Here is a 24,099-nt window from a genome sequence, read left to right as displayed (position 1 = left end):
TTAAAAATACTCTAGAAGGAATCAATAGCAAAATAACTGAGGCAGAAGAACGGATAAGTGACCTGGAAGACAAAATAGTGGAAATAACTGCCACAGAGCCAAATAAAGAAAAAAGAATGAAAAGACTTGAGGACAGTCTCAGAGACCTCTGGGACAACATTAAACGTATCAACATTCAGATTATAGGGATCCCACAAGAAGAAAAGAAAGGGTCTGAGAAAATATTTGAAGAGATTATAGTTGAAAATTTCCCTAACATGGGAAAGGAAATAGTCAATCAAGTCCAGGAAAAGCAGTGAGTCCCATACAGGATAAAACAAAGGAGAAGCACATCAAGACACATATTAATCAAAAATTAAATACAAAGAAAAAATATTAAAAGCAGCAAGGGAAAAGCAACAAATAACATACAACGGAATCCCCATAAGGGTAACAGCTGATCCTTCAGCAGAAACTCTACAAGCCAGAATGGAGTGGCAGGACATATTTAAAGTGCTGAAAGGGAAAAATCTATAACCAAGATTACTCTACCCAGCAAGGATCTCATTCAGATTCAGCACAGAAAGTAAAACCTTTACAGACAAGCAAAAGCTAAGAGAATTCAAAACCACCAACCCAGCTTTACAACAAATGCTAAAGGAACTTCTCCAGGCAGGAAACACAAGAGAAGGAAAAGACCTACAATAACAAATCCAAGACAATTAAGAAAATGGTAATAGAAATATACATATTGATAATTACCTTAAATGTAAATGGATTAAATGCTCTCAGCAAAAGACACAGACTGGCTGAATGGATACAAAAACAAGACCCGTATAGATGCTGTCTACAAGAGACCCACTTCAGACCTAGGGACACTTACAGACTGAAAGTGAGGGGATGGAAAAAAGGTACTGCACGCAAATGGAAAGCAAAAGAAAGCTGGAGTAGCAATACTCATATCAGACAAAATAGACTTTAAAATAAAGACTATTACAAGAGACGAAGAAGGACACTACATAACGATCAAGGGATCAATCCAAGAAGAAAATACAACAATTGTAAATATTTATACACTCAACATAGGAGCACCTCAATACATAAGGCAAATGCTAACAGCAATAAAAGGGGAAATCGACAGTAACACAATCATAGTAGGGGACTTTAACACCCCACTTTCACCAATGGACAGATCATCCAAAATGAAAATAAATAAGGAAACACAAGCTTTAAATAATACATTACACAAGATGGACTTACTTGATATTTATAGGACATTCCATCCAAAAACAACAGAATACACTTTCTTCCTAAATGCTCACAGAACATTCTCCAGGATAGATCATATTTTGGGTCACAAATCAAGCCTTGGTAAAGTTAAGAAAACTGAAATTGAATCAAGTATGTTTTCTGACCATAGCGCTATGAGACTCCATATCAACTACAGGAAAAAAAACTGTAAAAAATTCAAACATATGGAAGCTAAACAATGTGTTACTAAATAACCAAGAGATCACTGAAGAAATCAAAGAGGAAATTTTAAAAAATACCTGGAAACAAATGACAATGAAAACACGAAGACCCAAAACCTATGGGATGCAGCAAAAGCAGTTGTAAGAGGGAAGTTTATAGCAATACAATCCTACCTCAAGAAACAAGATAAATCTCAAATAAACAACTTAAACTTACACCTAAAGCAATTAGAGAAAGAAGAACAAAAACCCCCAAAGTTAGCAGAAGGAAAGAAATCATAAAGATCACATCAGAAATGAATGAAAAATAAATCAAGGAAACGATAGCAAAGATCAATAAAACTAAAAGCTGGTTCTTTGAGAAGATAAACAAAATTGATAAACCATTAGCCAGACTCATCAAGCAAAAAAGGGAGAAGACTCAAATCAGAAGAATTGGAAATGAAAAAGGAGAAGTAATAACTGACACTGTAGAAATACAAAGGATCATGAGAGATTACTACAAGCAACTAAATGCCAATAAAATGGACAACCTGGAAGAAATGGACAAATTCTTAGAAAAGCACAACCTTCTGAGACTGAACCAGGAAGAAACAGAAAATATAAACTGACCGATCACAAGCACTGAAATTGAAACTGTGATGAAAAATCTCCCAACAAACAAAAGCCCAGGACCAGATGGCTTCACAGGTGAATTCTATCAAACATTTAGAGAAAAGCTAACACCTATCTTCTCAAACTCTTCCAAAATACAGCAGAGGGAAGAACACTCCCAAACTCATTATACGAGGTCACCATCACCCTGATACCAAAACCAGACAAAGACGTCACAAAAAAAGAAAACTACGGACCAATATCACTGATGAACATAGATGCAAAAGTCCTCCACAACATACTAGCAAACAGAATCCAACAACACAGTAAAAGGATCATACATCATGGTCAAGTGGGATTTAACCCAGGAATGCAAGGATTCTCCAATATATACAAATCAATCAATATGATACACCATATTAAGAAACTGAAGGATAAAAACCATATGATTGTCTCAATAGATGCAGAGAAAGCTTTTGACAATATTCAACACCCATTCATGATAAAAAACGCTCCAGAAAGTAAGCATAGAGGGAACTTACCTCAACATAATAAAGGTCATATATGACATACCCACAGTCAACATCATTCTCAATGGTGAAAAATGGAAACCATTTCCCCTGAAATCAGAAACAAGACAAGTTTGCCCACTCTCACTGCTATTATTCAACATAATTTTGGAAGTTTTAGCCACAGCATTCAGAGAAGAAAAATAAAAGGAATCCAAATCGAAAACAAGTAAAACTGTCATTGTTTGCAGATGACACGATAATATACAGAGAGAATCCTAAAGATGTTACCAGAAAACTACTAGAGCTAATCAATAAATGTGGTAAACTTGGAGGATACAAAATTAATGCACAGATATTTCTTGCATTCCTATACACTAACAATGAAAGATCAGAAAGAGAAATTAAGGAAACAATCTCATTCACCATTGCAACAAAAAGAATTGAATACCAAGGAATAAACCTACCGAAGGAGGTAAAAGACCTGTACTCAGAAAACTATAAGACAGTGATGAAAGAAATCAAAGATGACACAAACAGATGGAGAGATATACCATGTTCTTGGATTGGAAGAATCAATATTGTGAAAATGACTATACTACCCAAAGCAATCTACAGATTCAGTGCAATCCCTATCAAACTACCAATGGCATTTTTCACAGAAGTGGAACAAAAAATTTTACAATTTGTATGGAAACACAAAAGACCCCTAATAGCCAAAGCAATCTTGAGATGCAAAAGCAGAGCTGGAAGAATCAGACTCCCTGACTTTAGACTATATTAGAAAGCTACAGTAATCAAGACAGTATGGTACTGGCACAAAAACAGAAATATAGATCAATGGAACAGGATAGACTGCCCAGAGATAAACCCTAGCACATATGGTCACCTTATCTTTGATAAAGGATGCCAGAATATACAATGGAGAAAAGACAGCCTGTTCAATAAGTGGTGCCAGGAAAACTGGACAGCTACCCATAAAAGAATGAAATTAGAACACTTCCTAACACCATACACAAATATAAACTCAAAATGGGTTAAAGACCTAAATGTAAGGCCAGACACTATCAAACTCTTAGAGGAAAACACAGGCAGGACACTCTATGATGTAAATCACAGCAAAATCCTTTTTGACCCACCTCCTAGAGAGACGGAAATAAAAGCAAAAATAAACAAATGGGACCTAATGAAATTTAAAAGCTTTTGCACAGCAAAGGAAACCATAAACAAGATGAAAAGACAACCCTCAGAACAGCAGAAGATATTTGTAAATGAAGCAACTGACAAAGGATTAATCCCCCAAATATACAAGCAGGTCATGCAGCTCAATATCAAAATACAAACAACCCAATCAAAAACTGGGCTGAAGACCTAAATAGACATTTCTCCAAAGAAGACAGACTGGTTGCCAACAAACACATGAAAGGATGCTCAACATCACTAATCATTAGAGAAATGAAAATCAAAACTACAATGAGGTATCACCTCACACTGGTCAGAATGGCCATCATCAAAAAATCTACAAACAGTAAATGCTGGAGAGGGTGTGGAGAAAAGGGAACCCTCTTGCACTGTTGGTGGGAATGTAAATTGGTACAGCCACTATGGAGAACAGTATGGAGGTTCCTTAAAAAACTAAAAATAGAACTAACATACAACCCAGCAACCCCACTACTGGGCATATACCATGAGAATACCATAATTCAGAATGAGACATGTACCACAATGTTCACTGCAGCACTATTTACAATATCCAGGACATAGAAACAACCTAAGTGTCCACCAACAGATGAATGGATAAAGAAGATGTGGCACATATATACAATGGAATACTACTTGGCCATGAAAGGAAATGAAATTGAATTATTTGCAGTGAGGTGGATGGACCTAGAGTCTGTCCTACAGAGTGAAGTAGGTCAGAAAGAGAAAAACAAATACCATATGGTAACACATATATATGGAATCTAAAGGAAGAAAAAAAAAATGGTTCCAATGAACCTAGGGGAAGGACAGGAATAAAGACACAGATGTAGAGAATGGACTTGAGGACCTGGGGAGGGGGAAGGGTTAGCTGGGCCAAAGGTAAAGAGTAGCACTGACATATATACACTACCAAATGTAAAATAGCTAGCTAGTGGGTAGCAGCTGCACAGCATAGGGAGTTCAGCTCGGTGCTTTGTGACCACGTAGAGGGGAGGGGTAGGGAGGGTGGGAGGGAGATGCAAGAGGGAGGGGATATGGGGATATATGTATATATATATGAATTCACTTTGTTATACAGCAGAAATTATCACAACATTGTAAAGCAATTATACTCCAATAAAGATGTTAAAACGAAACAAAAAAGAGATGCTACAGAGACACAGACCCAGAGATCCCAGCCATACCAGCTAAGACCTTGGAATATGTAATACAGGCCATGTTAGAAAGTCCTGCCCTGACCAAGTCACCAGCTGTCTGTAGCCACCTGAGTAAACCCAGGCAAGATCAGCAGAACCTCCTAATTAACCTAGAATTGTGAGAAATTTAAAAATCGTTGTCTGAGTCACTGAGATTTCAGATGACTTGTTATATGATGAATAAGTAAAACTAACTGATACAACCATGAAGAGAAAACATGAGGATAAAGGGAAAAAATTTAACTTATATTATTTTTAAATGTTATAAGATTAAAAAATTAAAATTTACATGCTGAATTATCTTCTAAAGATATAGTTTATTTAATGTATTATTGATCTATCACTTACTATGTACCACACTATAAACTAGGTGTAACTGAAAATATAAAGATGAATAAGAACCTGATCTCCAAGACAATTTACAGTCTAAAAGGAAAGACAAGGTAAATAAATATCTATAATAAAATACACATCGAGAGAAATGGGGACTAAGAGCTCAAATACAGGAAGCAGGTACTCAAAGCAGGGTTTCAGTAGGTATGTATAAATGAGGACACTATACCAGGTGCAGCAGCAGGACCCAGGTGGGGAAACAAGTCCACCTATAATGTATTAACTAATTTTATTAAGCTTTTATATGTAAAAATTTGCTCTAGGTTCAATACATTTCTCAAAAACCTCCCTAGACTCTTGTTTTATATCATATGCAATTAAGGGTATGGCAAGTCATATCAAATCTCAAGCTGTTTAAATGAAATATTTATTTTTATCAGTTTTTCATATCAAATGCTAGTGTTAAAGATTAAAGACTAATAAAACCACTAGCACAGCACATATGGGGATTTAGAAAAATGGTAATTTATAAATCAATTACTAGAGGAAATAAAAACAAAGTAAAATTGTTTAATTAAGGACTTGGGCATTTAATAACATTTATAAGGTCTGTTAAAAAAAAGTATACAGTCTAGTAACAACCTGTTATCTTATGCAGAGTCTGCCTGTTTAGTTCATAATAAGTGATTTTTCTTTTTACATGGACTAGCTAAATGATTTCTCAGTGTCTTGGGATTTACACTAGGCTGTCTAGCTGAAAATAACCCACGAGTTCTGTATCAGACGTCTCAGAAGCATTGCATTAGACTTCTATTTAAATTACAAATTCATTTGTAATATGAAAGATTCCATTTAAAATTTAAAATTCTCAAAATATACTCCATGGACTACTTCTAATATGTCAAAAACAATGTTTCTATGGTTAGTAAGTGTGGGAAGTGCTACAGAGCATGCTACCTCTTGAAGATTCCAAAAAACCTTTGTTATTTAATGTGAGACCTGTGGGGCAGCTACACTGGCAGCACTTTAGAGCTTATAAGAAATGCAAAATTTCAGGTCCTACCCCACACCTACTGAAACAATCTTCATGTGAATAAGATCACCAGTGTTTTGTATATACCTTCAAGGTTGAGAAGCAGTGGTGCAGAGTATTTAAAGACTGAGAAATCTTAAAAGTAGATGAACCTGTTTAATCTCATCTAACTCAGTATCTCACACTTATCTGACCCTCAGTCATTCTGAGGTCACCTATTAACATTCTGAGGAACATGCTTTGGGAAATCCCACAATATAATAATAATTATTACTAATAAATAAATAAAGTTAGGGTACTGTCCCATTCTTCACAATTAAAATGTGGCTCTCTCAGCTTTTCCAGTGATGTCAGTCTATTAAAAGAAAAACATTAAGTACTTTTAAGAAAATGGTACAGAAAATTTTAAGTTCTCTTCAGTAAAGATTCCTGCCAACAAAATTAAGCACGGAATTGTGTTTTGGCTGTAAGTTGGGTATCAATTTCTTGGAAAACTTCATTTCTAAATGAAGGAATAAATGGCTTTCCAGAAAAAGAACCCAGACTGCTCCAGGCCAGGTGCGAGTTTTAATTCTATTTTTCATACTTGTCTTGTGAACAGTCATGTGGAAATAGACCTGGTATATGGCACACACTGTCATTTTGGTTGGGAAGATGAACTCCCCATTTCGGAGACATAACAATTAGCCTAAAACATGTCCAGTTTAAGACAGATGTTAGTCTAGAAGGCGCTTTACTGAAAGCACAGGTGAAAAAGGAAAGCTGACAGTTGTAAACTGGAGTATCATCAAAAACACTGATCTTATACATGCTTAAAGTCGCTTTTAATAATACCGATTTAAGCAACAGTGCATGTAATGATTCCAATTTTTAAAGTAGCTCTTTAGGGCTTCCCTGGTGGCGCAGTGGTTGAGAATCCGCCTGCCGATGCAGGAGACACGGGTTCGTGCCCTGGTCCGGGAAGATCCCACATGCCGCGGAGCAACTAAGCCCGTGAGCCATGGCTGCTAGGCCTGCGCGTCCGGAGCCTGTGCTCCGCAACGGGAGAGGCCACAACAGTGAGAGGCCACAACAGTGAGAGGCCCGCATACCGCAAAAAAAAAAAAAAAAAAAAAAAAAAAAGTAGCTCTTTAGAGTAAAAGGGAAAATTCTAGATTTTAAAAAGGCATCAAACTGGAAGTACGGTAGATAAACAACTGTAATAACAATCCTTTCTTTCTGTCCCCATTTTCGGCAAGTTAAAATCAGAGAAATGATGGTTAACTTTCAGTCTCCTTTAATCCAGAAGCACAGGCTCAGCGGCCATGGCTCACGGGCCCAGCCGCTCCGCGGCATGTGGAATCTTCCTAGACCGAGGCACGAACCTGTGTCCCCTGCATCGGCAGGAGGATTCCCAACCACTGTGCCACCAGGGAAGCCCTCCTTTAATCAGTTTAAATTCTGTACGCTTAATACTATATTTTGTTTTCAAGAAGACAGACACGTTTTCACACTTAACATCTCCAAACAGCTATGTGAAGAAAGCACAAGAGAAAACTACAAAGCTTCTGGCATTCTGTTGATCACAGGTGGAGCATGCAGTGGACTGTACTGAATTTCCTATCCACTGCTCTGTATCCCCTAACCATACACACTAGATTCAGTGAGAGCAGGGACTGTTTTCATCTGAATCACCACTGTATTCTCAGCACCAATACAAGTGCCTGGAACATAGTATGTGTTCAATGGCGTCTGTTCAGTGGAAGAATGAAACAAACTGAAGGAAAGAACAACAATATACCTGCACTTCTATCAAAAAAACATCTATAATAGGTGCCAGGTGGTGTTACGTTTCAGAACCATCGAGATGCTGAAGGAGCTCACGGTCTAATGGGAAAGAAAGGAATAAAAATAGTGTGATAAATGCAACAGTAAAGATCATAAAACATGCCATAGGAAGAGGGATATCAGGCAAGATGAGAGTTACTACAAAGACAGAGGTATAAAACATCACAATGTGTTGTGTTCAGAGAATGCCAACAGTCTAAAATTAGGGTGGTGAGGAGGAGGAGAGAGAAAACTCTGGAGATGAGAAGATGAAGGAACTATGAAGGCAGGGAAAGCATGGGTCGTCTACCAGGTCTTTAAAATTGCCTAAGATGATGGTGAAAGTTGAGGCAAAGAGTCCAACTGAATCAGATACCAGCGCCCCAGTGAAGGCAGTAATGTGACCTGGAGTTAGATAACACGGCTAAGGAGAGTAGGAGAGGGTAAAAGCTAGATGGTGTCAGCTTAGAGCAGCGGGGAAAACATCTGGAAAGCCCAGCGAGGAGCCAGAAAGCAACTGTGGGGAAAAAAGCAACAACATTTAAGAAGACTTCAAAAAGAACACACCATGCAAAACCTGTAACAGGAAACAATTATTCTTCTGTTCCCCATGTGCCAAGTTCCTGGGGATACAAGGATGAATATAATCCTGGGAAACCTGTCCTTCATTGTTTGAGTGGTCTGTTTAAAGAAATTACGAGAAGTCCCCAAGCATCACTACCCTCTTTGCTTCCATATCCTCACAGGGAGCATCCAAATACAATAGGGAGAGAGAAAGAAAAGAGGGCTGCTCCCAGGAGGCAAAATTTAGAAAATTTAATAAAATAAGGATAAGACTGGCTGTGAGGGGAAATAAACTAAGAATCAGTAAATGTATTCCCCTTAAGAACTTTATAAAAACTATAATCAGGAAAAGACTACAACATCCAGACCAGAATCAAAACGTGACTTATGTTCCATTACATGTAATTACCATCAGAATCAGAGAAGGGGACAGTTGTGAGTGTGAAGCACAGAAGAGGAAAACCTAGATTCGGGCCCTGTCTGGGGAAGTCAAATAAGTGAGATTACTAGAAAGATCTTCTCTATTAGATCTTGCACTATAAGGGATAGAGACGGTCCTGAAGTGAAATCTCTCTTGAAACTCTCCTCACCTTTGACAGGACTCTAGGTTCACCACTGCAACAGTTACCCAGATGCCAGAGGGAGAGGCCTGCTCAGCAACCACAGACATTTCGGCAGTTGTGAATTCATAAATTAATAAATGAGTGGTCTGGTTTACAGATCAGTCCTGGTTCCTAGAAGTGCAGAACTGAGGACAGGCTCAGGTCAGGACTGTGGGGACTTCAAAGCTCAGGATGGCGTTTGGGGAGGCCTGGCCTCTACCCCTAGTTGTTCTCCCCAGAAAACAATCTGGCTGAGGAGTGGCTCACTCCAATTCAGAAATGTAAGAAAGGGTTGACACAAAACCCACACAAATGAAAAGGTCAGTCACCATGAGGAACATATGTCCATTAGTCACTCTAGAACAGGATGAAAACAGTTACATACTCACAGAGCTGCCCGTGAAGGTTTTACAGGCCCTGTGCACAATCTACCACTGCCATGCATCCGCTTGTGCTCCTGCACTGCGTGGCCACCATATGCATGGCAATGAAAGTCAACTCTTTCAACACTCACTGGTTTAAATCAACTTCTGCAGAACCATGCCTTAATTCTGGGTTATCATTTATCTTTAAAATCTGTTTTAAATTTTGCTTTCAAAAATCAGTGCATTTACAGGGAACTGTATTCAATATCCTGTGATAAATCATAATGGAAAAGAATATAAAAAAGAATGTCTATATGTGTATAACTGAGTCACTTTGCTGAACAGCAGAGATTGGCACTACACTGTAAATCAACTGTACTTCAGTTTAAAAAAAAACCAAAACAGTGCATTGAATCATCTGAAGTGCAAACAATTTCAAAACCAAGAACCAGGAAAGCATGGTTCTGTGTTCCACATGTGACATCCAGAAAGCACCTAGGCGATTTTATTTTGTACATTTTAAAATAAAAGCCTGTCCTTGTTAAAATTCACAGTATTGGGCTTCCCTGGTGGCGCAGTGGTTGAGAGTCCGCCTGCCGATGCAGGGGATGCGTGTTCGTGCCCTGGTCCGGGAAGATCCCACATGCCGCGGAGGAGCGGCTGGGCCCGTGAGCCATGGCCGCTGAGCCTGCGCGTCCGGAGCCTGTGCTCTGCAACGGGAGAGGCCACAACAGTGAGAGGCCAGCGTACCGCACACACACACACAAAAAAGCACAGTATTTGTGTATTCCTAGTCTGGTCACCCGGGAGCACAAATGCCTACAAATGAATATACAATAATACAGAACTGTCTTCAAATTTGCAATAAGCAACCAGAAAAACTTTAAATGTTTAAAATGTTATAACATTAAAAAAATTAAGATACAATTCATATCGTACCATTTCTACTGGCTTTACTACTGCCCATTTTTATGACTAAATATGCTTTAGTCAGGATTTTTTATTAAACACCCAATGGGATGGATTCAGAGTGGGTATCTATTATGACTAGCTTGTGTTTACATATGCTCTTATTTCACGTGTAAAATTTAAATGGCATGTCACAGAGGGAAGGTAAATAAATGTTTTCTTTATGAAAGCTTGAACCAAAAACAAATTAGAAAACAGAAAATGTTTCACTCTGAAAATGTCTTCCTAACTGGTCTCAGTGTGTCTGTCTGTCTGCATCTCTCTCTCAAATAAAATTCGTTACTGCTTTCCAGAAGGAAATTCAGTCTGGTAATACAGTTAACCAAGCAAATGTTATTCATCAGGTAAATAACACATTAAATTTTTCTAAGTTTCAGCAAATTCTCCTTCTCCAAAGGGTAGAACATTTGTTTGTTTCGAAGTACGGATAAGCTTCAGCATTCAAATAAAACTCATTATGTCTCAAATTAACCAAAAACCACACTTTTGATCAACGTAATACAATGTATGGAAAACAAAAACTGTCAACCTCGAGGATTTGAGAAAAGGTTCTGTGAAGACTGGTATCACAGTAGAGCACTCTAACCTGGGCTTTGTACACATTTGTGTGTTCCCTCTCGCCTGCATTCTTCTCCTCCCTCAACTCACTCGGGCTCACAGAGATGACGTCATCCCTGACCACTGTGGTCTTCTGGAACAAGAGGAGTTGAGCAGGCCTTTGAAGGATGAAGAATGGCAGACGGTGTGGGTAGTTATAGCAGTACAGATCACCATAGAAATCAGAGGCAAACGTGTGGTGGAAATCTGGAAGGAGACGCACTGCATCTGCTTGTCCCCAAACCGTGGGCATCCTTGCAAGCAAGCAGTGGCTCCCTCAACGTAGTCTCTCCTTATGGTGCGATTTCCAGGCCTGTGATCTGCTGCCTGAGGCTGGGTGAGTAGAGCTAGCCCCTCCTCCCCACCCCAGAGCTCCAGCCCTGGGCTTTCTGCTGCTTCCTGAGCGTAGCCACTCCACCTCCTGTCATTTCAAACTCCACAAGCAAGCGTAAAACCAAGCTCACTGCCTTCTGCTTCACCAAACTGTTTCTTCCTTCTGCACACACAGACTGTGTATGTGCCTCTCCTTATGAAGGCATTTCTCGGTGTGCTCTGGAAATGCCTTTTTTTTTTTTTTTTTTTTTTTTTAATGACTCACCCCTCTAGTCTAACTAATCTAGTTAAAGTCTTAACGCCACCAGCACACAATGCTCATTTTCACCCACTTGTATCTGCTCTATAAATGTTCCCTCACTTATTTAGACTTAAGTTTATTGAAACCAGGACCCTTGTCTTAGACGTCTGTCTTTTCTTTGGTGTCTAGCACATGTGCTGGGGCATTTCATACAATGCCTGCTAACAGAGCAGGTTTTACTATGTGAGGAGTTGAAAACAGAAACTGGCACTCTACTGCTGTACTTGCTGAAAAATGTTTAATATATTAGATGGCTCATATTCAAAGAACCACTGAATAAACTGCTTCTCTAAAGAAGTCTTTTGTTCAGTAGTTGGCACTAAAAATGTCAGAGAGAGTCAGACTTCATTTTCAATCTTCCTACTTAGGTAACTTGTTTCTTTTTAGGTGAGGGTTTGACTTTCTTGAGGGAAGAACTTAGGAAAATAGCTATGAGTCAAGGAAGCTACATTCCATTAGCATGAGATAACACAACCTATGTCACAAAGTGGTCACACTAGTATTTCTAAATTCTCAGTTGCAGATCTAGTAAATAAAGCGTATTTTTAATGAGACCCTATAAATCAGAGTTATGATTCCTGCAGTAATCTAGAAAGCTGTTATCAAAGTCTTGATTATGTTTTAATATACTGAAACATCACCTGTTCCAATTAAATGGGCAGGAAAATAAAGGGACTGAATTATTCCATACTTTAAAGACATGTTTTTTACTGCTGCTAATAAAAATATAGATATCTGTGCTGTGATTTAATGAACATATCAAAAGCAGCATTTCGTGATTCTAAAACAGTGTGGTAACATACCTCAAAGATTAACTTTGTTTATATACATCTCAAACATTTTTTACTTCTCTTTTTTTGCTTAACACTTCATTATTCAGAGTGCAAAGATAACTTTATCAAAATGAATTGATTACAAATTCATAATCTATCAGAATCTAAATTAGTGTGACATACCAGATCTCAAAAAATAAGTACGAATTTTGAGTTTAGAATATTGTGCCCTAAATGCATTTTCGTATCATTTTAATTTGGTGGGGGAGACTTGTCTTTATTAATCTGAAAATCATAAACTATGATTCGAAGTTCACTGATAGGTTGACAGGGAAATGCTCATATGTCTCTTATATACTGCAGAAAACCTACCTAATGCCCTCTGAAAGGTGGAACATTCACCAATAAAGTATCGCATTACAGAGTATAAATAAGTGATGATTAATAAATATTTAGAACTCTGGCAGTGCAAAGAAAGAGAACACATGTCAGATGACTTTCCAAAGCCACCCCCAGAATCTCTCTACAATTAAGGTAATAGTGTGAATATAAAATTTTGATGCCCAATCAGCCTACTGGGATTATAAAGACTGTGTCAAAAGTACCATCTGTCCACATTGGAAGTATGTACCCTCACAACTCATAAGAATTACAGTAACATAAATAAGTTTGAACATCAGAGGCACTGTGATAAATAAGACACTTAATTTAAAATGTCTGGTGAAGATGGAGCAAACTGGCACTTTGATGGGATAGAAAAAGATACTGAAATGGGAATCTGCTCATTTTACAGCTCAACAAATTCTCTCCTCTTTCTGAGTCACTACACTCCTACTCTGAGAGCAGCTGGATCTCTCAGCATCAATTCCCTACCTATATATCAATTATAAACTGCTACAAAACACATGGAAGAACTGTCAGTGGGAATGCAGAACTGCCTAGGACACAAAGTGGTTCCCAACTTTCCCTCACTGGAATCTTCCTTTCTATCTTCCATGTCTTATACAGAATGTCTAAAGGATAAAATGTTCTCGGAGTGGGGAAAAGTGGATGCACCTATTAAAGGAGAAAGGCAACAGCCACCCTGTAGTGGAACCACAATGAGCAGAGATGGAGGAAGAAGTCTACTCCTGGGGATGGATCCAGGAGTATTTCAATGGTGGACCAACGCTCACCCTGGAGGACACTGGGTTCACATTACTTACATTCAATTGGCAACAAAAGTTTTGAGAGCTCTTCCTGGTAGCAGTCTACATTCACAACATTCTATGGACCCCACGGTCCCAAACATCACTTTCCTATCAATTGCTTAATAGAATGTATTTTCTCTCCTCTTTTGCTATCTGTGAGAGAGACAAAAGAAGTTTGAGCAAGCCATCAATGTTAACTTCAATAATCTCATGACCCAAAAGAACTGAAAAATACTAAACTAACCAAGAAGCCAAGTCTGTTCCCATTTCAAGACCTGCAATTCATTCCCCTGAGAAAGTAAAGTTTTCAAGTGGAGCCAGTTCAGCAAGGGACAGAGCTGGGGAAATGTCAGATGAAACACATCTGAGAGTTAGTTGGGAGTCTCATGTTGCCATAACTGAGTCCTGGTTTCACAGTACCCTGTTGATCTCCACCACTGTGTTACCTAAACCAGCTGGCTTTCAATTTACTTTCGACTCACAGCTGCCATGAGCAGCTCCTGAAATTACATCACAGCAAAGCCACTCCATTAACAGCATAAACTCATTCTTAAACATCACAGTGGTCAGTCACACAGAAACACTGAGAAACACACAGGTCTCTAGACTTGAATTCATGTACTCTGATTCAGCATGTGATATCAATCATTTATGGATCAATACATCTGCACCACTGCAAAACATATGTATCATGATAAATGTACAGAATATGAAAACACCCAAGTGATGGGCATGCCACCTTGGCCTTCAAAGCAAAAGAAAGAACAAAATAGTCTATGTCTGGATGGAACAGGCTTTAGGTTGACCAGAGGAATCCCTCGGCCGTTTCCCACCCGACTTTCTATAATTCCTCACTGTTATTCATGAGAAAGTAGTGGCAGCACCTCACAAGACTATGTCCTCTAAAAGTGAGTGCAGTCATGAAGAATGACCATAAACTAAACATGGTACTTTTATTTTATTTATTTATTTATTTTTTTATTATTATTTTTTTTTATTTTTTTTTTTGCGGTATGCGGGCCTCTCACTGTTGTGGCCTCTCCCGTTGCGGAGCACAGGCTCCGGACACGCAGGCCTAGCGGCCATGGCTCACGGGCTTAGTTGCTCCGCCGCATGTGGGATCTTCCCGGACCAGGGCACGAACCCGTGTCTCCTGCATCGGCAGGCGGATTCTCAACCACTGCGCCACCAGGGAAGCCCTAAACATGGTACTTTTAGAAAACACTTAGCAGTCCTCTTATTAACCTAACCACGTCTGATTTTTCTTCCCTAGTCAAAAATAAAATATCTTAACTAGTAGTTGGTTGCTCCATCCCTTCTGAAAGTACACAAGGTGAGGAACTTCCACCAGGGACTTCCCTGGTGGTCCAGTGGCTAAGACTCCGCGCTCCCAATGCAGGGGGCCCAGGTTCGAACCCTGGTCAGGGAACTAGATCCCATATGCTGCAACTAAGAGTCCACATGCCGCAACTAAAGATCCCGCATGCTGGAACTAATATCTGGTGCAGCCAAATAGATAAATAAATATTTTTTAAAAAATAAAATAAAAGTACACAAGGTGAAATTACATCTATAGGAGCTTCTTGGCAACATTTCATATACGCATTTTAGTCAGAGAGCATAGGGAAAAGTTCCACTCTAACCCTTTCCTATTCTCTTCCGAGTTTTGGAATATTTTGATTCATAAAGCTTTACTAAAAGGTTAAAAATAAATAGACATAAGTATAAATTTTGAAGAGATAATTTTGTCAATTCTTGATCAGATTTCAAAAATAATCACAAAACAAGGAGTATTAAACATAGTAAAAACCCTTATCCTAAGGATGCTCTTGTACCAAATACATGATTAGTCAAAAAGCACTTCTGTCAGAAACATCCGAGGTCACCAACACAAATCTAAACATTTCTGTGGCTAAATTACATGGAAGCAACATATACTTGAGGACTAATAAAAATAGTAGCTCTGGATACGGAAAGGACCTTGACGCTCATCTAGTTGAGTGGTTTTCCAAATTCCTATTCTTTTAACTTATTTTCATAAATAAACTCGGGAATAATACCAATACTTAAAAAAGAAAGAAAAATAGAAGCTACTCCTCCGGGACCTTCTTCCCCTCCTGGAAGGAGAAGGGAAGCTCCCTGAGGAAGGTCATTTAACATCAAGGCTCGCACTTCAGAGATGCCTAGAGGCTCAGAGTAGGGACACACTTGTCCAGTCTTGCAAATGGATTTGCTGGTTCTCAAGGCAGGTTCTTTCAACTGTTGCGAGCAACTAAAGCAATACAGTCCTAGAAGAAACATGAGTTTGTTACCATCCAATGCAAAAGTACTACACAATCTTTTTAAAATTCAGACTTCACAGTACAGCTTTGAGGGAAAAAGTTCAGATGTACTATTTTCCAAATGTTTTAATGTTTCAGAATGAAGACTGCTCAAACTTGCAGCTGAAGGATGTGCCCTCTGAGTATTGCAGAGATCTTCAGCACCAGAGCCGAGGCTGGCAGAGGTGGGCCACAGCCCATTCCAGGGCCCCTTGCCTTGCACCTGCACTTCAGGGACCACTGTACCCTGCCCCTTCTTCTAAGTGCCCCTGTACCTGGTGGTCCAGGCCCTGGCATGGCCCCATTCCAACTCTTGGTCCCTTACCTCATACTGCTGAGTAACTTCATCTGTGACCTTTTTCCTTTCTTTTTAAATGATCCACATATTTTTCTGTTGTACAGTATGTATTTTTTAAAATTTTATTTATTTATTTTTGGCTGCGTTGGGTCTTTGTTGCTGTGCGCGGTGAGGGGGGCTACTCTTCGTTATGGTGCACAGGCTTCTCATTGTGGTGGCTTCTCTTGTTGCAGAGCCCAGGCTCTACGCGTGCGCGGGCTCAGTAGTTGTGGCGCACAGGCTTAGTTGCTCCGCGGCATGTGGGATCTTCCCGGACCAGGGCTCGAACCCGTGTCCCCTGCATTGGCAGGCAGGTTCTTAACCACTGCGCCACCAGGGAAGTCCCTCTCTGCGACCTTCTTGACCTTGAGCCTAACCTTACCAACGCCCTCCCAGTCATCCCATAGCCCTCTCTCCTTTCCTCACCCACCCTGCTATTTTTCATCGTAACACTCAACACCACCTGATCTCATCTCTCTTCGTCTCAAATATAAGCTGCATGAGTATAGTAGAGACTTTGTTCACTAGTTTATCAAAAGCAGCAGCAGGCAGCAGGAAGAACCTCGGCCTCAGTGAAGCTCTGCTCATATGACTAGGACTCAGTTTCCTGATTTCTGATTCCTCCTAAGTTCCAGGAGTTCCTAAGGTGTTTGGTTTTCCAAACAAGATCTATCTGGGGGGAAGGGGGCTGGGGGAGGTAAAATCTTAAGGCTTTGGTGACCCCTTCTAGGCTAACCACTAAAAACAGGATCTGGAACCCTGAGCTCAGTTTCAAATTTCATGTTTCCTGGCCATCAACAGGGTGTCCTTCCAGACACTCAAAAACTCTGCATGCCCACAGCTGAGTCCATCATCTTTCCAAACCTGTAGAGTTTATGGAGTACCTTTCTTATCAGGATCATAGCAGTTTTCTAATTCATTCTTACGATACCCTCATGAAGCAAGCAGAAGCAGCAGAGAAAGGTGTTATAAGTTACAGTCCATGAAATGATGGCATCAGAACCAGGACAGGAATGGAAATTTCTCTTACTTTCCACCTGAAAACACTATTAAGCTCTTCTGTTCATTTTCTCGAATGGAAGAAGCACTTTGGCCAACACTGATATGAGCAGGTAGTTCGGCAATCCACAATGACTCCATCTGTCATAATTAACAGGAGAGCCATCAAAAACACAGTTAAAACATTACTGAAATTGCACTGAAGTAACTGGAAAATGTTAACATTACATAGATATTCCATGGAATTCAACATTTTAGGAACTATAACAATAAACCTGGTTTGAATGTAATGACATAGGATTGGAAATTCCCATGAATTTGGAAGAAGCGTATAAAAATAATATCTAACTTGCTATACACTTACAATCCAGATTAGCTAATAAAGTTTTTTGAAAATATATAATTAGAAGATCGAAAGTCCAGCTTGAATAGTGAACCCAAACCATCCCCAAAGGAATTTTTTAAAAAAGTTAATACTACCTATTCCATTAATTATTACTAACAAGTAAGAGAAAAGTGAAGCCTTAATTTTATGTTTAATTTGCTTCCCGCTTCTGATAGTAGAAGGGCTAAATTATCAGTGAGATAACCATCCCTCAGGAACACAAGTATGAGAAGCGAAGGTGGTAAAAACGGCAAAGTTGATAAACCAGATAACTCTCAGATAGTCAAAGTTGGATCAGCTGTTTTCAAGGAGTAACTCCATGATGCCGGGGGAAGATGAACTGCTATACATTCATTTGCTCATTTCATCATTTACTGGATGTCCCCTTTATAGAAACCTAGCACTGGGCATATGCTTTATAGAAACTTATTTATATTGAGTTCCTAGTACTGATATGAAGTTAATAGTACAGAAGTCATTGCAATGCTCCATTCACCGTCTCTCAAATTATTAATGAAAACTAGCAAATGCACATTTGGTCATTTCCCGAGAAATACCAGTCACACTGCCAGCACTATATACATTTAAATCAAAATAAGTAAAATGCAATATACTGAGAACCACAAGAAAGGGAATATGGCTAAAAAGCATCTTACATATAACTTTGGGAACCATAAAAACTCTGGCAAACCGTTCTTATCTTTCCTTTGTTCTCTTGTACCTCAAACTCATATTTGAAAATCACAACAGATCACTACTTACTAGACTTCCTAAGCAGTAGTGCTGAAAGCACGGTGCACCAGAACCAGCAACATCCCATACCTGGTAATCAGACTCTGGGAGTAAGGCGCAGAAATCTGTTTTTAACAAGCCCTCTGGGTGGTTCCGATACACACTAAAGGCTGAGAACCCCCCAAACAACAAATCAGAGGTGACAGAATGAAAGAGAGTGCATTCATAATTGTGTACACAAAGATGAAGATACAGTTTGGGTTTATACTTAGAGAAAAGTTTATAGTAAAAATGTTAAAGATCATAATTTCTTTTTAACTATAGGAATAATGCTGTACTTTTAGCATGTCGAAAAACTCAAAAATATTTCATTTACTGGGCTTGGAATTAAAAATAGTTCTAAGTAAATGAATGGTTATCAACTTTGCCCAGCTGCTAAAGTTTCTGATTAAAAAAAAATAGGAGGGCTTCTCTGGTGGCGCAGTTGTTGAGAGTCCGCCTGCCGATGCAGGGGACATGGGTTTGTGCCCGGGTCTGGGAAGATCCCACATGCCGCGGAGCAGCTAGGCCCGTGAGCCATGGCTGCTGAGCCTGTGCGTCCGGAGCCTGTGCTCCGCAACGGGAGAGGCCACAACAGTGAGAGGCCCGCATACTGCAAAAAAAAAAAAAAAAAAAAGAAAAAGGAGGTGTTTAAAATATTTGGAATGTTCAAAGTTTCAACAAAAATTTCAATGAGATATGTAAGATCTCAATTTTCCAGGGCATAATTTTAAAAATTACAAGTATATCCCCACTAAGAAAATATGATTTGATAAAACATTAATTTTTATATGAGACTATAGTTCCACTTTACAAAAATATTCTTTTCTTTATAAAATTACTTAATGGGATTTTTGTTTTAATGGCAAGTTCCCTTAGTCAGCCATTGAAATATCTGTTTATAAGTTATCACAATATTTTTGAATTCTTGGAGAAGGAGGAAATTAGAGGTAAAAAGAGAATCAAGAGAATCTACGCCAAAGTGTTAGTCACTACCGATTAAACTAAATATGAAATAAATTAAAGATAAAGCACCACTGAAATTCCCTTTGACATATCTTCTACATGAGTAGACACGCATCTAAGAAATATCAGAAGCATAGCAAGTACAGCTAACAACTTGGATATTGCTTATATCATCTGATAAATGTTGCTTCCAGGAGCTCTTCCAATTCCTTCGCATGTGCTATGGCTCAAAGTTTTAATTAGGCTGAAGAATTCCTACGAGGGGAGGTTCTAACTGGACTTATGCAAAACAGATGTGGACAGCAATGCTAAGAGAGGTATAAGATAGGCCTCAAGCCTTTAGCACTTCTTACCAAGAATTCACACAGCATTCTTAAATGTACAAATGTAAGACCACAGAGCAGAAAGTCTCAAGGATTTGTGCCAAAAGTTTATTTTAAAACAGGGAGAGTTTACTATTCTTTGTTTTTATGAATGTTGAACTTTTATTCTTACAAAACCCATCTCTAACACACTGCAGAGGCTGTACCACACGTAAAAATTCTGTATCACCATCAGCATGTGAGTTACTTTTGTGAACTACCTTTGTCTTCTGCTGCACCGAGTGCATTTGGATAGTTCTCTAAAGGATAGCAGTACCTTGGAAACGTTTTATGTTTGACATGGGACTAGCTCGGCTGAAGGACCGCAGAGAAGTCCAGTGGTGGCAGGAGTTCAGCTGGAAGCGACAGTGGTGATCCACACGAAGGTGAGGGGTAACAGGAAGACACTTCAGCTTCAGACCAGATGGGACTTGGAAATACGTAAGAAGAAAGAGCAGTGGCAGGAACTGAAGGTGAAGCACCGTGACAGGGAATTTTAAAACTCAAAGGGACTCGAGAGATTATTGAAACTTTCCAGCCCAGGGCACTTGTTTGGGAATGAGGGATCTACTTGAAAGACTTTTTGGGAGCCCTACAATAGGAATAGGAAGATATCAATCTCAGAAGAGACTAGAACCAGAGTTCCTATGGACCCAACGCTACAAAGGCCGGAATCTGGATTCTAATGAAACTCAAGGCCACTAACGTGTCCCGTACCTTATTTCCAGGAACTATCATCAAGATATCTGCTAAGTTTACAACACCAGCCAACCTGGATTATCCCAGTTCCTAAAATATGATCGCTCTTATGTACTCACTGAGATCCTGAGGTTTCATGAGCATAGTCTTTTAAATCCATACAGATGATTATGAATGCAATAAAGCAAGTCATATGATGGCTTCCATCTTACTCTATTTTACTTCACCAAGTGCTTTCAGCCCTCAGAAGACCTAAATGAGACTGTACGCATAATCCAATGCACTTTACAAATCCTATTGTCCAGAAGCTGCCCAATGCCAACAACCACGCTCCTGGAGTACATATATGGGAGAGCCTCTGAGTGATTACAAGTGATCCTGTAGTCTTAAAGATACTATGGACTGAAAAGTACATGGGAAGATCAAGGTTACAACCTGCTTTAGGCAAGAAAACCTTACATAGTAAACAATGCATGGTGATACTGCTGAGAAAACAGTATGAAAATGAATCAAAACCAACACACTTTAGAGACTGAAATGATAAACACGCACCTTTCACAGAGCTATGAAATTTGGTTCTGCCCTCACTGGAGTGTTTAAATCTGTCTTTTCAACAAAACGCTTAACATCAGATGGTAAGACAGGAGTGGCAAAGCCCTGGAGCGTAGCCAGTTCACCAGTACTGAAGCCGTGCTCACTCCAATTTAGCTCTGTTGGCTGGACGTGTGCTGTGGATGGATATCAGCAGAGTGTGCAAGCAGCTGCTACATGAGAACCTCAAGCAGGGAAGCTGTGCAGCGCAGGGAGGGAGAAATCCGAAGATGCTCTAAAGCACAGCTTTGAGTAACGTGGCATCTGTGGAATGCTGAGAAACAGAAGCACATAAAACAACCTGGCATGTAGCAATTAGAAATAAAATGGTTCCTTTAGGCGACATCAGTGGATACCCAGAAAGGCCAAAAAGGCAGAGTTGCAAGGCAATGATAAATGCTGGGATTTCTGTTGTGGTTGCTGTTACTATATTTTATTAAGTGAGAGGTTATCATTGGTAATGATAGCCTTTTTGGTAACACATGTTGGAAGTCAAACAGCCTACCTGAGGCCACAGACCAGAAGGCAGCAGAGTAGGGAAGTGTGCCCCAGGGGCACAGTGTTCACTGAGCACTGCTGAGCCAGGACCATTGTTGTCCCTGCAAAGTTCAATCTAAAACCCCCTTGTGCTCAGGTCTAGCAGCCATGCTAAATTTTCCTAGGTTTCTGAGGTCTCAGACAAAGCAATAGCTCTCTAAGATGGCTCCTAGCTAAGGGCAGCCTCAAGCAACGAAATCAAAGCAGGGAGGCTGGGCATTCAGATTTGGGATCTGTCACAACCCTCTGGTATCCACTCTGCCCAGAACACAGCTGCTAACCAGAATAACTAGATTGGCTCTAACTGTCATCATAGCTCAGAATATATATACCTTTTCACTAGTCCATGCCCTCTCCCAGATACCTACATCTCTCTGAACTTCTTTTTCTCTAATATTAGAGTCTAAAATGTTCTCTCTTATAGGAATCCTTTTCTAATTAACAGAAGAATGCAAATCATTTCTTATGGTAGTCAACCCTTACAACTTCTTCAACACACAGACTCCCATGGACTGTTAGAAATATAAAAAATGCACATAACCTATCTTATCAGATTGATTTATAGATTTATACTGCAAAGCACAAAAAGGTAGGTGTGTTTCCATTCTGCTTCTATGATAAGAAGGCTATCTCTCCCTGCTTATTAACAGAACATAATTGAATGTTACCACAAAATCCTCATAAATTGATTAACACACAAAGGAATGTTAACTTTTATTATCACTGGCCAAGGTTTTCTCAACATTACTTTCTATACAATATCATAAATATTACCAAATATCAAAGGCACGTTACAGAGGACAAAACACAGATTAAGTGGGAATCTTAAAAATCAAGATCTCTGGATCCATTTATTGATTTATGTGTGGGACACCATAGCCAGCACCATGGAGAATGGAACGGTGAATCAGAAGCTAACTCTGACTTCAAAGAAATTAGTTCAGAAGTAAATGATGGGACATAACAGCTATAAACACATCGTTAAAAAGTATCTGAGGTAATTAAAATAAAGGCAGTACAAATAAAGTGGGAAATGGTGCGTACATGTGCATGCGCTCAAGGAGAAGGAGGGTGCTAGAGTCAGGAACATCTTTATGGAAGAAATACTTGAGCAGGATCTTGCAGGGTGTAAAGCCCTTGGACAGTGATAAAAACTGTGAAGAAGATTTGAGGCAGAGTGAAGAGCATCATGAGAAAGAATGGGGGCAACATACTGCAGGTTGTGTATAGAGCGGATGACCCTTCTGGTTCGGCTGAACGACAGTGTGCCTGAAGGGGACAGTGGTGAATCCTGGGAAATGCAAAGATGGTTGGTCTTGCAGATGAAGCCTCATCTGCATGATAGGCATTAGGGCTCCAATGGAAATACCTGAGCAGGAAAATGATACCATCACCTTCACATTTCAGGAAGACCACTTTAGTAACATGTGAGGCTGACTAGAAAGAAGAGGGGACAGGAGGCCTTGTTGGGAGCTATCCCAACAGTTCAGGTAGGAGGAAAAATGGAAGTAGGCATTGAGCTGAGACTATAGGTTTGAGAAATATTACAGAAATAAGTCATCAAAAAAATAAGTCAATAAGACTTGATAACTGACTGGACATGGGAGCAGAGGAACGAGCAAAATCAAAGATGAGCTATGGTTTGATGTCTGGTACCATGAATGAAACTAGGGAAAATGAGAGGAAGAGCCCAGGATAGGAGGTCAGTTTGGACATATGGGGTTTACAGACCTGGTGGGTTGCTCTGATGGAGAAGAGGCCAGCAGAAAAACAGCAAGGACCTAACCTGGAACCACAACTCCATCAGCTACTGACTGCTTTTACTCAGTCCAGTCTCAAGCCCCAAAGTGGGCAACGCCACAAGAGCAGCTCCACAGTCCATAGGGGCCCTGGGCCAACAACGCGGGAGAGCTGGCTGAATCGCATACACGCTGTCACGGACCCCGGGATGAAGTAAGCCTAGACTCTGAGTTGGAGGTACCTCTGTGGAAAAAAATGGAGGCCATTACCATCTGCAGGCTTATATTTTCCCAAAGCATTGCAACTAAGTCAAATAAGGACTGCATTTTCTGTGGCTCAGGGAAACAAAACAAAAACGTCGTTGTGCCTTTTCTTTATAGAACTAGAGTTTTAATAAGGATAGATTATCTTTACTTTTTGCTATTATGCATGTTTACCAACGAACAAAAACATATTTGTAAGGCAAAACAAAAACTTCTCCATGCTTTATAACAGACCTTGACTGGTATCATCAACAAGGTCGTCATTATTGGCAGTTATCGGAATGACTGCTTTCTCTACAGAAGCAACTG

General features: G+C 39.6%; 1 protein-coding gene across 25 annotated transcripts in view; it reads right to left on the bottom strand.

The window, feature by feature from the left end:
* Positions 1-24,099, bottom strand: part of PKP4 (plakophilin 4) — a 269,659-nt gene that overhangs the window by 205,659 nt on the left and 39,901 nt on the right. The window contains exon 1 of one of the 25 annotated variants that reach the window (XM_067026070.1): positions 17,508-17,617. The exons of the other annotated variants lie outside the window; for them this stretch is intronic. The gene's annotated coding sequence lies outside the window, so the exon portion shown is untranslated. Of the gene's footprint in view, positions 1-17,507; positions 17,618-24,099 lie in introns of those variants that run through there. 25 annotated transcript variants of the gene reach the window in all.

The sequence above is a fragment of the Kogia breviceps genome, chromosome 2 (genome assembly GCF_026419965.1).
Source record: "Kogia breviceps isolate mKogBre1 chromosome 2, mKogBre1 haplotype 1, whole genome shotgun sequence".
Taxonomy (NCBI): domain Eukaryota; kingdom Metazoa; phylum Chordata; class Mammalia; order Artiodactyla; family Physeteridae; genus Kogia; species Kogia breviceps.
The sequence above is the reverse complement of the archived record's forward strand: the minus strand, read 5'-3'. Positions and strand labels throughout refer to the sequence as shown.